The sequence below is a fragment of the Gavialis gangeticus genome, unplaced genomic scaffold (genome assembly GCF_001723915.1).
Source record: "Gavialis gangeticus isolate Ggan-Ray unplaced genomic scaffold, GavGan_comp1, whole genome shotgun sequence".
NCBI lineage: Eukaryota > Metazoa > Chordata > Crocodylia > Gavialidae > Gavialis > Gavialis gangeticus.
Genome location: NW_017729030.1, coordinates 33,180,403 through 33,187,111, shown reverse-complemented (window position 1 = coordinate 33,187,111; position 6,709 = coordinate 33,180,403). Strand labels below are relative to the sequence as shown.

The 6,709-nt window shown below is 38.0% G+C and overlaps 1 long non-coding RNA gene across 1 annotated transcript; it reads left to right on the top strand.

The window, feature by feature from the left end:
- The first annotated feature begins 2,831 nt into the window (after window positions 1-2,831).
- On the top strand, window positions 2,832-5,545 carry LOC109300982. Its single transcript, XR_002098382.1, has 3 exons — window positions 2,832-2,842; window positions 3,692-3,699; window positions 5,388-5,545. It is a non-coding gene; the product is annotated as an uncharacterized LOC109300982 (long non-coding RNA).
- Window positions 5,546-6,709: the final 1,164 nt, after the last annotated feature.

Sequence of the window (6,709 nt, the reverse complement as noted above, 5' to 3'; positions counted from 1 at the left end):
GGGGAGCTGTGGGTGGCCTTTAATTTTAATCATGGATTTTGGGGGGTTTATTAATTTGTGATTTTTTTATCGGAGAATTTGCAATTTTTTATCAGGGAAAACCAGGATCCCGGCTTATCAAGTCATATGATGTAGCTGTTGTGGATGCATCAGTGAAGTAATGCAGTTATTAATATTGTGGGTCAAGTTTTCAAAGGAGCCTTACCTGATCTTTGAGACAGCGATTAAACACAATATCTATTCTATATTTCAGACCTGGAGTTTGCACACTCAATTTTGCTTCACACTGATCTTTCCATGGAGTCTAGGTAGGGATGCTTTGGCTGTCTATTTTGTCAGTGAGAAAGAACATAGGCATATAAAGAAACTTAGTTGCACTAAGTTAGCTCATTATGTTATATTACATCACACTTGATCATTTTCCAAGCAATATATTATTTTAAAAGTATCTGTTCAAATAAAACCCCCCATGAATTGTTGCGCTCATCCTTTGTAAAAGACAGCTAGTGCAAAAAAATCAGCTTGGATGAAGCAGGCTAAAGCCAAATAATTTAAATTCTAAACATTTTCTATCAGACAAAGGTCAGAGATGTACCAGTGTCTCCAGACACTTAAATCCATTACCTCCTTCTCTGAAGGGACAGAACTCTGAGAGAGAGATAGCAGATGAGAGAAATTAGATGCAGGCACTTCTGACTAGCAATTGTATCAGGTAAAATCTTACCTGCAGGATGATGTCCTCCTGAGTTCACATTCTAGCAGCTGTTCAGTGGGGTATACCTGAAATAAATATTAAAGCCTGATTACTGTTGCTTGAGTAGTCTTCTTTCCTTAGAATGTCAATTATCTGAACTGCATAGGTGACACCAAATATTCTAGGGATAATGGGGAGTTTGAGTAATAATGAATCAATAGTTAGAAGTAATAATGATGACTGTTTGTTAGATTGATTCAGACTGTGGAGGTTTCGATAACTGGGATTCTACTGTATTTTCCTTTTTCAACATATACAAAATGCTATCCTACTTTGGAACAAGGAAGAAATGATGAAGAGTACACAGATCATTTGGTTTATTTCAGCATCTTTCCAAATCTCTTCCCCCCCATACTGTTGGTTAGAAGTGGTCTCCCTCCTAAATTAACCTTTTTGGAAGGCTAGATATGTTTCCAAATGGAAAACAAGCCAAGCAGGCAGGCATCTCTGTGACTACTGATCTATAACAGTTTCTATGCAGGGGAGAGGAGAGAACTCATACAAGCTCTTTTAAAAAGGCTTAGTGTTCCTGGTACATACTTCAAATTAGGTATAAGGACAATAACCCATGCCCAGATTTACTAGTGCCTTGACAAGGATGGGCAAATGGAAGCATACAAGTGCATGAGCACAGAAGAGAATGGCAAATTCGTAATAATCTGGTAGTAATGAAATAACTACAACTACTTGCAGATTCAGATTTTGGCATCCATACCTCCTGGATGCAGCCATTTGGTGAGATAATAAGATTCATAAAGTGCTGTAAGAAGGACTGAAAATCTATATAGTAGAAGCATGATAGGTGAAAACAGCAGAAGTAGAAATTTTAAAAAAGGACAGAGCTGTATCTTACATCTTGTCACATGGTCCTGTCAATCCAGATTGCTCTAACCACTAGCAACAGACCCATGGAAGCATGGGATTTGCCTCTTTTCCCTTCCCAAACCCTGTACCTGAACTTCATCCAAAAGTTTTGCATGACATCACATTGAGCAGGAAATGTTTTTTACTGTTTCCTGGTGGGCAAAAATGTAAAAAAGGCATAGCAAAAACTAGATAGGTTCTATAAGAAAAAAGGGGGTGACTAAAATGAATAGAGGCATAGACAAATTTCCATGGGAGGACAGATTGAAATGGCTTACTTTATAAGGGAGACAAATAAGAGGAAATATAACAATCTTATAACGTATGTTTTCCTAGCATGTATATTAACTTTGCCACCTCTTAGTAGTGGGCCCTGCTGGTAAGTTTGGGATGCAGTAATAGCAATAAAGAAGTCTAACAGTGCTGTGAATATATTACATTGAAATCATATTGAGGAAAGAAATCATAGATTTATAGATGCTAGGGTCGGAAGGGACCTCAACAGATCATCAAGTCTGACGCCCTGCCCTGGGCAGGAAAGAGTGCTGGGGTCAGATGACCCCAGCCAGATGCCTATCCAGGCTTCTCTTAAAGACCTCCAGGGTAGGAGAGAGCACCACCTCCATTGGAAGACCATTCCAAGTTTTGGTCACTCTTACTGTGAGGAAGTTTTTCCTGATATCTAACCTAAATCTGCTCTCTGTCAGTTTGTGGCTGTTATTCCTAGTTACCCCAAGAGACAACCGGGTGAACAGAGCATCTCGATTCCCCTAACGAATTTGTAGGTGGCCACAAGATCACTTCTCAGCCTTCTCTTGCAGAGGCTGAAGAGGTCCAGGTCCCTCAGTCTCTCCTCATAGAGCTTGTGTTGTAAGCCCTAACCATATGAGTGGCCCTCCTCTGGACCCTCTCGAGTCTATCAACATCCTTCTTGAAGTACGGCACCCGAAACTGTACTCCAACTGCAGTCTGACCAATGCCGCATAGAAGGGAAGTATCATCTCCTTGGTTATATTTGTCATGCATCTGCTGATGCATGATAAAGTGCTGTAAGCTTTGCTGACGATTTCGTCACACTGACAACTCATGTTCATCTTGGAGTCCACTATGACTCTGAGATCCCTTTCCACTTCTGTGCTGCTGAGAGGGTCACTTCCCAGCCAGTAGGAAGGAGTATAAGAATGCTAATATAGGAGGGGGCTTTCAGCTAGTTAGCATCTAAAGGTAGCTGTGTATTCTTTCTCCAAAAAAATGTTATTTCTTTTCTTTATATAGTTATTGTTCTTCACCAAGAAAAAAATGAAAACTGAAATCATTACATCCCTTTCCTGTAAAAAAATCCTTCTCCAGTACAAAATATTCATATCCTAAATAACATACCTATTTAAACAAAAACAGTTTTCTGTTCCCATAGCTACTTTCTTTAGCTATATATATCATACTGGTTTTATTGGGAAATGCAAAGCTTACTTTTCTTCAATCTTCCTTGGGGTTTAATTCTCCCCTCTTCAGTTTATTTCCCTTCCACAATTGCTTCACAAATCACCCGTCAGATCTGATCCAGTACTCAGTAAGTCAAGAGCCTCCTACTGATTTCTGTGAGTATTGCATCAAGTTCCTTGCATGGAGCATAAGTAACAATGATGATAATGATTGAAAAATATGAAACATGGGACAGGGGTGTGTGTGTGTGTAAAATGATCCATTACCCATTCACCTTGAGCTCAACTGCATCCTTCCTATTTGTTTTCATTTGTATATGATCTATCTAAGCTACATATTCCCAAGGACAGAAATAGCATGTGAAATTCTGGCCCCAGTTAAGTCAATAGCAAAGCTTCCCTTCATTTCAGTATGCCAGAGAATCATCTGATATATTCACTGTGGATGCTGGATAAGTAATAAAAGACCCTAATAGTTAACAATATTTACATTTTCATTAATCTTCTTTCAATGCAAAACCAATATTGGTACAGTGATGGCGCTATATATAGTCACTCTATATTTCCCCTCATTCTTACTGTAGGTGGTCCTTCATACTAGTGTCTACTATATCAATCAAATGCTAAACAGCATATATGGTCTGGTGATAGGAAATTTTGCAACTACTGAACTTGTTAGAAATTAATGTGAGACAAAGCATACATCATAGTTTGAATCTATACATTAATTTCCACAAAGATTATGTGCATTTAGCTTCAGGATTTTGGTTAGGATCTAAAACAGGAAAAACTTACAAAGTAACAGTGGTAAGATTAATTTTTAGAAATGCCAAAGTTATTTTTATTGTGCACTGTTCAAAATATAATTATTTACATGATATTTTAATTTATTTTTTTAAATATTGAAATGCCATCAAAATGGTTAGCAACATTTTTCTTTACCATTCTTCTTTTCTAAATTTCTCCTATTTTATTTACTGAAAATTTAGTTTTTAGCAGAGGAAGAACATTCTGAACCTATTTCAGTAAAATTGCTAGTGTCGACTGATGCTGTAGCCATGATGGTCCAGAAATTATGTGAGGCAGGGATTCTCTAGGGTGATATCTATTATTGGACCGACTGTATAGTTGTTATAGAGTTAGGCAAACTTTTGAATGCAAGACATTTATCTTCAGGTCTGGTCAGAACGAGGCAAGCATGACAATTTAGATAATGTAGTATATTTGTTGTGAAAATTTTAAATTGTGTAAAGGCCACAGTCAACTGTTAAATTAGCTTAAAACAATTCAAGCAGTCATATTAAAAGACTTTTTGATGGACTATACTAAAGTATTCTAAATATAGAAAACTTACAACTGTTTATTTAAAAAAAGTAAAACCTCATATACTCAAGCCAACAGAAATAATAACAAGGTATGTGTTTCACTAGGATAGTAGGTCTTTACTACTTCAGCTATTCTAGGCTTACTGCTTGCTACAGGCCTTGCAAGTATGTCAGTAGAGCTGGTAAAGACATAAGATTAATGGATTAACGTATTTTATTAATTTAATCTGAAACGTGTACTGCTGTATGTATACAAATGTAGAACACAGGAAGGGCAGTAATCAATTGGTACCATTAATTACTAATATCTACAGCAGCAGATAGTAGATAATAATGGCAGTTTTCCCTATGGGTTTGCTAAAGACCTGGGATTTCACTAGAACTGACAATTGTGACTAGAATATGCTGGAGTGGAAAAGGGTGAGGTGAATGTGAGGTTTTGAAGGAAATCTTGTCCTCCAGGCATCTGAACTAGCCAATCAGGTAACTGAAATGAAGGATAAGTAGCCACTATTTTCTAAAATACTGAGACATGAGGAGGTTTTTTTCCCTATTTATATACAGTTTATATAATTTATAACAACTTTCTATAATTTATTGTTGTTGTGCTTTCACAGATTAACACTATGCTCCCTTTCCTTTAAAAGAGGTCATTGTCATACACTGACTTGGTATTTGCAAGAAAGGAAGTACTGTATAGTAAAAGTGCCTGGAGAAAGTACTTTTCCAGTTTTTAAAAACAACTCTCAGATACCCGAATCAGGCTGCTGTTACCAACAACAACCATTTTTCTGTGTGCATAGGCCTCTAAATTAAATTTCTCTAAAACCAGCACTATTTGTACTGCACCTGAAACCACAGGCATTTGCAGAATTCCTATTATATTTTATTAATATTAAATTAAAAGGTTCTACATGGAGCCCATCAGAGATTTGATAGCAGAGATTTAAAAGGTGAAACCATGGCTCTACCAAATTTAGATTTTAATGCCAAAGGCTATAGGCTAAGTACAGACAGTCAAAAAGCCCGAGGCTGAATTGATTCAGTCTTTGCAGGTTAGTCTAGGATGCAGAGATGAAACTGAGAAACAAGTGGACACGCATCAACTTTTGATCCAGGAAATGCAGCTACATACCTGCAGTGGCTCAGGTCAGAAGCCAAAGGCACGTAGCCAGCACAGGCGGTGTGTTTGCTTCCTCTTCCTGCTGCCCCCCAAGATCTCTGAGATTTGCACTCCACAATCACAACAGCAGGACTCTGAAGGGTTGCTCATCATTTGCTCTTCCTGCTTCCAGGTGCTTTTGGGATTTGTAGTCCACAGTCACAGCCAGCAGAAAATTTTGGGCAGGGCAGGGCAGGGCAGGGCAGGGCAAGGCAGCTCTGTACTCTTGGTAAGGGAAGTTTAAACCCCTCCCTGGCTCTAAGCCCAGTTTAAACCCCTCCCTGGCTTCTCCAACCCTTCTCTGCTGGAGCAAAGAGCACAGCCCAGCTCAGGACAGGAAAACATGCTGGGATGCTGGAGGACTGTTATTTAACTTGAACCAGGAAGGGGTCTGGGACAGAAGTTTCATAAACTGGTTTGACCCAAATTCAGTTAAGTCTGATACTACATTCAACTAGGTTTATTTTAAGCAAGTTTCAGCCATTTTGATCTGGTTTATGTGCACTTAACGTCTGTTCTGTTACAGGTTTAAACTAGTTTCTGATTACTTAAACGTGTTTATATATAATGTCTGTCCCTAACTATACTGACTCTGTACATGTTTATAGTCACAGAATATTTTGTCATCACTTGCCCGTAAACTCTTCGGAACTAAGGCAGACAGTAGATATCAGTGTAAGCGAGCAACAATTAGAGAGTAAACCACAGATACATTTTCTTCTGAGTTGGAAGGAAATTGAGTCAATGTTAAGTCTTGCTAGGTTTTAAGGAAATTAGTAGAAGTATTACTATTACCATCATCATCATCACTGACATCATCACCACTCCCCTGTACTTATATGGATGGGTGTATTTTTAAAAAATATATTTTTCCAGCACCTATTATTTTATGAAGAACAATGAATGATGGAAATGAACATGAACAAAGGAAAACTGTCTAGAGCACCAGGCAAGAAATAATTTATGTATATGCTTGCCTTAACATACTGTAAGGGCTAGCCTTTGTGCTAGAGAGAGATCTTTTGCCAGCCCTGTGTAAATCTGCCCCAAACTAGTCAGTTTTCAGAAAAGCTGCAGTTTGCACATGCTCAGTAAATATATGCTAGAGTTTCATGGATACATTCCCATAACAATTAAATCTTAAGGTAGAAACAGATTTGCC